The 7180-nt window shown below is 39.0% G+C and overlaps 1 non-coding gene across 1 annotated transcript; it reads right to left on the bottom strand.

The window, feature by feature from the left end:
- Window positions 1–278: 278 nt before the first annotated feature.
- Window positions 279–382, bottom strand: LOC142180475 (small nucleolar RNA R71). Its single transcript, XR_012709098.1, has one exon. It is a non-coding gene; the product is annotated as a small nucleolar RNA R71 (small nucleolar RNA).
- Window positions 383–7180: the final 6798 nt, after the last annotated feature.

Raw genomic sequence — 7180 nt, 5'->3', positions numbered from 1 at the left:
TGAAGCAAGGGTTGCTCCAAACTCTTCAGAATTATTGTGTCTTCAGATGGAAGCCAAACAGAGATCCAAATACACATCTAATGAACTTCGAGGAGATTATGAACACCTTCCAATACAATGGTGTTTCACAAGATGCAGTTTACTTAAGTGCATTTCCCTTCACACTCAAAGATGATATAAAGCAGTGGCTTCGAAACTTGACCTAGGGATCAATTAGAACATGGGATGAGATGACCAAAACATTTCTTGATAAATATTTCTCCTCAGCTAAGACGGGCAAATTTAGAAGAGAGATCCATAACTTCTGCCAGAAAGATACTGAAACTGTGTTTGAATCGTGGGAGAGGTTCAAGGAATTAGTTCGAGAGTGTCAACATAGCTGAACTGAACTCTGGATGCAACTCCAGGATTTTGGGGATGGTTTGACACCGGCCTCATGTTGAACATTGAGTAATGCAGCTGGAGGTCCTTTGATGAAAAAGACACCAGAGGAGATAGTCACTATTCTCAATGAATTGTCTGAAGATGCAAATTAATGGCCCTCTGAAAGTGCTGAAAGAAGAAGGGCGAATGGTGTTCACCAGTTTGATGCTAACACATCTGTGCAGGTACAACTTGATACCATGGCGAAAGAGATAAGGAAGCTGACCTTAGCTTCAATACAAAGTGAGAATCACGCAGCTTATGGTATATATGGAAGAGGACACCCTACTTATGAGTGTCGGGCCTCAACTGAGGAAGTAAATGTTGTGGAAAATTATAACTTCAATGCAATGGGTCAGAAGCACCCGGGTTGTTCATGGATTCACCTGGGGTTACTGCAAATGCATGGCAACAAAACAACTCCAGATTCCAGGGACAAGGAGCTCTAGGCTTCCAAAATTAGCAAAGGCAGTAGCTTCAACCTCAACAATCCAATCAGCATGGGCTAGAAGATATGATGAAGTCTTTCATTATCAAGACAGATGGGAGATTAGATGCTCATAGAGAAGCTATCAAATAACTTGGCACAGGATTGCGAAACTTGGAAAAGCAAGTGGGACAAATTGCCATCATATTGTCTGAAAGGATCCCAGGTACTTTGCCAACTGATACTGAAAGAAACCCCTAGGAGACGGTAAATGTTGTAACTCTGAGAAGTGGACAAGTAGTGAAAGAGCCCACCCCTATCCAAAAAGAGGTGATACCTGAAAAAGAAAGTGGGGAGCAGCTGAAAAATAAAGTTGATAAGAAGAAGAAGAAGAAGAAGAAGAAGAAGAAGAAGAAGAAGAAGAAGAAGAAGAAGAAGAAGAAGAAGAAGAAGAAGAAGAAGAAGAAGAAGAAGAAGAAGAAGAAGAAGAAGAAGAAGAAGAAGAAGAAGAAGAAGAAGAAGAAGAAGAAGAAGAAGAAGAAGAAGAAGAAGAAGAAGAAGAAGAAGAAGAAGAAGAAGAAGAAGAAGGAAGAAGAATTCAAGAAGGAATGAATCTAATGAGAGCGAGCACATGCCTGCTTTACCTTTTCCCCAAAAGCTTTATAGAGAGAAGCTGGACAAGCAATTTGAGAGATTTCTGGATATGCTGAAACAAGTTAATGTAAATTTTCCATTCACAGAGGTGCTCTCCCAAATGCCAGCTTATGCTAAGTTCTTGAAGGAAATCCTGACAAAGAAGAGAAAGATAGAAGAGACATCAGTAGTCAAGCTCACAGAGCATTGCAGCGCAATTTTGAAAAACAAACTCCCACAAAAGTATGAAGATCCAGGGAGTTTTACTATACCTTGCTCGTTAGGCACTCTTAATTTTGATAAGTCTTTGTGTGATTCTGGTGCCTCAATTAATTTACTGCCTTTGTCTATTTACAGAAAACTGGAGAATGAGCTTGGAGAGATAAGGTCTGCACCAATATCTGTGCAGCTGGCAGACCAAACAACTATAATACCCGAGGGGATAGTGGAAGATGTCTTAGATTGGGTAGATAAGTTCGTATTTCCAGTAGATTTTATAGTGGTAAAGATGGAGGAGAACAAGGAGATACCCCTAATCTTAGGAAGACCATTCTTAGCAATGGGCAGAGCGATATTGGATATACATGAGAGAAGACTCATGCTTAGAGTGGGTGAGGAGACTGTGACTTTTGAGATGAATGTAGAAACGGGGGTGAAGAAGGAGAATCCAGCTGCAAGTGTTGAAGGAAACTGAAGAGCCCGAAAGAAAAGGCTACAACTAGTGAAAAAGATAAGTGTGTGGTGTACCCCAAGAAGGCTGAGAAGAAGCTGTCTGCATGGATCTGTGCATTGGTTCGAGCGCGTGGAATGGAGCCCGACTTCGACTCAGACCCCGACTGAAAATTCAGGGAAGTTTCCTTTACCTTATGCTTTTTCATTGTGTGTCATGGGACATGCCACAACTTAAAGTGTGGGGTGGGAAAAATTGTATGTTGTATGTATCTGTGTTAGTAATTTAGTTTTGTTGTTTTAGTAGTTAGAGATAGAAAAATGAGAAAAACCATAAACATTTAAAATTTTTGACTTTTCCCGACGATGGATATTATTCGACGGTTTTCTTGAGGGATTAAAATCAAAAGAAAAAGACAAAAAGATTCTATTTTGTTAGGTAGTGTAATAATTTCACCTTGGTTTTTCTTTATGCCACGGTTCTTTTTCCAAGGGTTTTGTTTGAACCGGGTGTAGTTAGTTTTTATTTTTGTTAGATGTAGGAAACCTTGTGCTATGTTTTGAGTTGAAGGCAATATCTTTTGACTTGGTTATGCCTTGAGAATAGTGAGTGCTTTAGTTGTGACACCTACGCTCAGTTTTTGACTCTTGCATAAGTACCTTAAATTGTATGATCTTAACTTTGCTTAACTGCTTTGACTAGAGTGTCTTGATAGTCCAATCTTGAGTGAGTTATGTGCCATGTGTGTGTGAGGTTTTGTGTATTCTGTGCATTGCATTTAATGTCAAGAATTTGCCTCGTGTGTTTGCAAAGCGAAATAGTAGTGTTGTTCAGTCTTGGAAGTGATTTAGGCATTTCTTTGTTGAACCAGTTATATGATCTTACCCACCTAATTGTTATATATCTTAGTTAACCTCCCTTTGAGCCCGTAAACTTGTTTTTTTGGCAACCACATTACAAGCCTTACCCGTTTGTTTTTAATTGACCATCTATTTGAACCTTTAACCTCTCGTGAGCACTTAAATTTGTTATGAATCTTTGTAAAAGTTGAAGTGTGGGGTGGTTGGTTTGGCTTTTGAGTGGAACTACTGAAATAAGGAGAAAGGTGCAATATTTTGAAAAAGTAAGAGCCACTTGAATTGAAAAAGAAAAAAAATGTTGTATGATTATGCAAAATATTCCATGATAGTAGTAAATCTTGATTTAATTGTTCTTAAAGAAGTTGGGAGTTAATGTATATTGATGTAAAAGTGGAGTTATAGTTTGACATATGTGTGGGGTTTTGAACAATGAAATGTATGTATTAAAGTGCTTAGGGAGGTGGAGTCACTCTTATATCTAAATGTATCCTACCCATCCCGCAGCCTACATTATAACCTATTAAATTCCTACTTGACCCTTGACCGAAAGGGCTCGATTAGTTGAGTAGTACACTACGGGCAAGCCTATGGTGCATCTTTTGTGGCATATGAATGTTGTTTCTGAGAGTGAGTAAATTCTTTCTATCTTGAGTTCCCAATTATTCTTAATGTCTATTGTGTATGGAACTACTCTCTTTTGTTGTGAGGGCACGTGATTCATGAAGGAAAGGTAATGTCGTTGACCTCTGTGTTAGAGTAAGTGAGTGAGTTATAAATAATGCGTGGTACTTGTGAGTCAAATCTTGAGGCAAGAATGTTACACTATTGTGCTTAGCCTATTTTAAATATTCTTGGTATGATGAGTTAGGAGAGTTGTTTAAAAAGGTCGTGTATTTATAAAGTGTGGTTTGATTGTTCGAGGATGAGCAATGGTGTAAGTGTGGGGTGTTGATGGTAGGCTATAATTGCGTGTTTTAGTTGCTTATTACATTCCAATTTACTGCACATTAATTGAGTTTGAGCTTTAATCGCTAGTATTTTGCACCAATTGTGTGTTTTATGCCTTGTAGGAGTGATTCCGAGCTATGTAGATGTTATGGAATGAATTCGAGTGATTTGGAGCTTTGAAGTCTGAGTAAAAGCCCAAGGGAATAAGCCGGGATCGCGTTCGGGGGTCGAGAACCACGTCGGGATAGATAAAAAGCAAGAAAAATCCGTACTCAGAGAAAGTCCCACAGCCGCGATGCGTGAGGCGCCGCGGCTGCCCAATTTTCCTGAAGTCTGTCAGAACAAGCTCTATGAAGTTTCCCACAACCGCCCCGCCTGGCGCGTTGCCCCATGCGGCGTGCCTGTACAAGTTTTACAGAGTTATTATCCCAGTTCGCGCAGAAAAGGTATTTTCGTCTGGGCCTAACCCTACTTAGTATAAATATATGTAAAAACATTATTTTATAGACTTTTGACACATCTAAGACCTAAGGAGGCTAGAGAGAAGGTGGAAAAGCGAAAGCACAATGGATTCATTATTCAATCCTCACTCAAGACAAGAGTTTGGATCGTTTTATGTTTTTCTTTATATTTGTGATGAATTACTCCATATCTATGGAGTAATTCTCTTTAGGGATTGATGGATTTGGTTTATTGATATTTATTGATGGATATTAACTCTAGTTTTTATGCATTGAATCGTTTTGGGTGTTTTAATTGTTGCATCTATATTCACATGTTCATGTAATCGAGAGAGGCATACTTGTGATATCTTTGCATTATCTTGTTGGTTGAATTCATTAATTCTTGTTAGTTATCAAAAGAGGCTAATTGAATTATTGTTTAGACATAGTTAGGAGGATAATCGAGAGAGGTTCTCCTAAAGACCAATCCACTACGAACTCTTGCATATCTTCATCGAGCTTAAATTGGTTCACATTGTGAGGTTAAGACTTAATCGAGAGAGCAGTTTCTACTAAACGTTTGAACGAATAATTGAGTTAATTCGAGAGACTCACTTGAATATTAGAAGTGAATTAACTAGAGTTTAATCCCAGACAATTATCTTTCACCTATCCAATCAATCCCTATTTTCTCCCATTGATAGCTTCTTTGCTTACCTTTGTTTCGATTGTCATTCGTCAATTAGCTTTAGATTCTTAGTTAATTTTAGTTTTTAATCACATAATTCTCAATTGTCTATCATCTTGGATAGCAACCAATCTATAAACTACGAAAATACTATTTAATTCTAATCCATGTGGATACGATATTATATTATACTATATTCAAATAGCAAGCATATTTTAGTGTGTGTTTTGCACTCGTCACCCTCACCCGCTGTTGTATCTATCCTCTGACTAGCCATAGTCTTCCTAGTCATCGTCATCTCTGTATGCAAACACCAATATGTAAATTTAACTCAAATTTCCTATAACTCAGTTCTACAACACGATTTAGATTTTAAAGACGGGTAACCAACTCCTAAATGCCCTGTAGTTCCCTGCTTATATGATGTGGTGCACAACACATCCATAAACAAGACCCTACTAGACACGGCATGTATACTCCCTAGGATAGAACTACTCTGCTAAGATGTTTGTCACGCCCCAAACCTAGGGGGGCGAGACCGGCACCTGGTGCCTCACTTAACCGAGTGTACCAACTTGAGACAGAGGGACCCTGAACATACAATGCCATACTTTGGCAATAGGGCCACATTGCAAGACAATTTGTGAAACAAAATATGAAACTGAACGGAAACTAGCTCTGACTGAATATCAATATAAAGCTGGGCCGACAAGGCCGTCATAACTACTATAACTGACAAACCAACAAAAATCTACATACAAGGCCTACCAGCCCAATATACTGTACTAACTGACAGGATATGTCTACAAGCCTCTACTAGTGGATGTATTGTGGTCGGAACAGGGCCCCGACCTAGCCATAATATACCTACATACATAATATGTACTCAAAACCCTAGACCCGGCAACTCCGAAGGAAGAGGAGCTTACCGATCAAACTGAACACGGATAGCACCTATGGAGGAGGTCTACCAGTCTGTCTATCCGAACCTGCATGCATGAAATGTAGCGTCCCCAGGAAAGGGACGTCAGTATGAAATAATGTACTGAGTATGTAAGGAAATAAAATAAAAGCTGAAACTGAACTAATAATATAATACCTGAGAGTAACTGGGAGTCAAAGATGATCTGGAGATATACTTACCTGATGATACTGACTCAACTCTCTCAATATAGTAAGTAAAATAGCTGCCCGGCCTTATAAGGCTCGGTACGTGTAACTGCTCGGCCGTAGTAGGCTCGCTCATAGGCGCTCGGCCATACTAGGCTCGGTATCTTGGCCATTCTAGGCTTGCTCATAGACGCTCAACCACAGTAGGCTTGGTATATAACTTACCATCTGATCAGAGGTTGCCCAATAGGGGCCTGCCCACTGATTATAGCTCGATGGTAAAATGAAGGTATGAGATCATGCCAAAATGAAGAAAAGGTTTAGCCTTAACATACCTTATCACAATCTTTCCAATAACCACGTCGAAATCATCTCTTTTCACCTTAATCTACAACAACGATAATAATACTATCATTAAGTTACAAAAGGTACAACAATTGTATAACGAACGACAAGCTTATTTTATATTAAAATGGGCAGCATCTCTCATATAATCTTTACTTCCTCCCGATTCGAGATAACACCAACAACACAAGAGCATAACAATATAACACCAACAACACAAGAGCATAACAATAACAACATATATACATTATTTTCCAACCATACATACACCACAAAATACTACAAAACAGCCCAACACACCCCAATCTCTTCATACACAAAACGACCATCATAGGAGTGTCAAACAGCCCGAAAATGTTACGACAAACGTCCAGCCCACCACCCTGCATTTATGTGGTGTTTCTCCACACACTTTCTCCTACAAAACTCCCTAAAATAGTAGCAAAATATGCAATCCAACAGTAACACCAAACAACCCACAAAACAGTCCACTACAAGTTGAATAACTCAAACTCACGGCTTCCGATCACGGTCCCGTGAGTTCTTACAATTATAGAATGACTTTTCATACATTTCCAGCATAAAAATGGATGAAAGAGAGCAGAAAACTTACCTTATTTGTTGAATAACTTA

This window comes from Nicotiana tabacum, chromosome 4 (genome assembly GCF_000715075.1).
Source record: "Nicotiana tabacum cultivar K326 chromosome 4, ASM71507v2, whole genome shotgun sequence".
Taxonomy (NCBI): domain Eukaryota; kingdom Viridiplantae; phylum Streptophyta; class Magnoliopsida; order Solanales; family Solanaceae; genus Nicotiana; species Nicotiana tabacum.
This window is presented reverse-complemented; position numbering and strand designations above follow the sequence as displayed.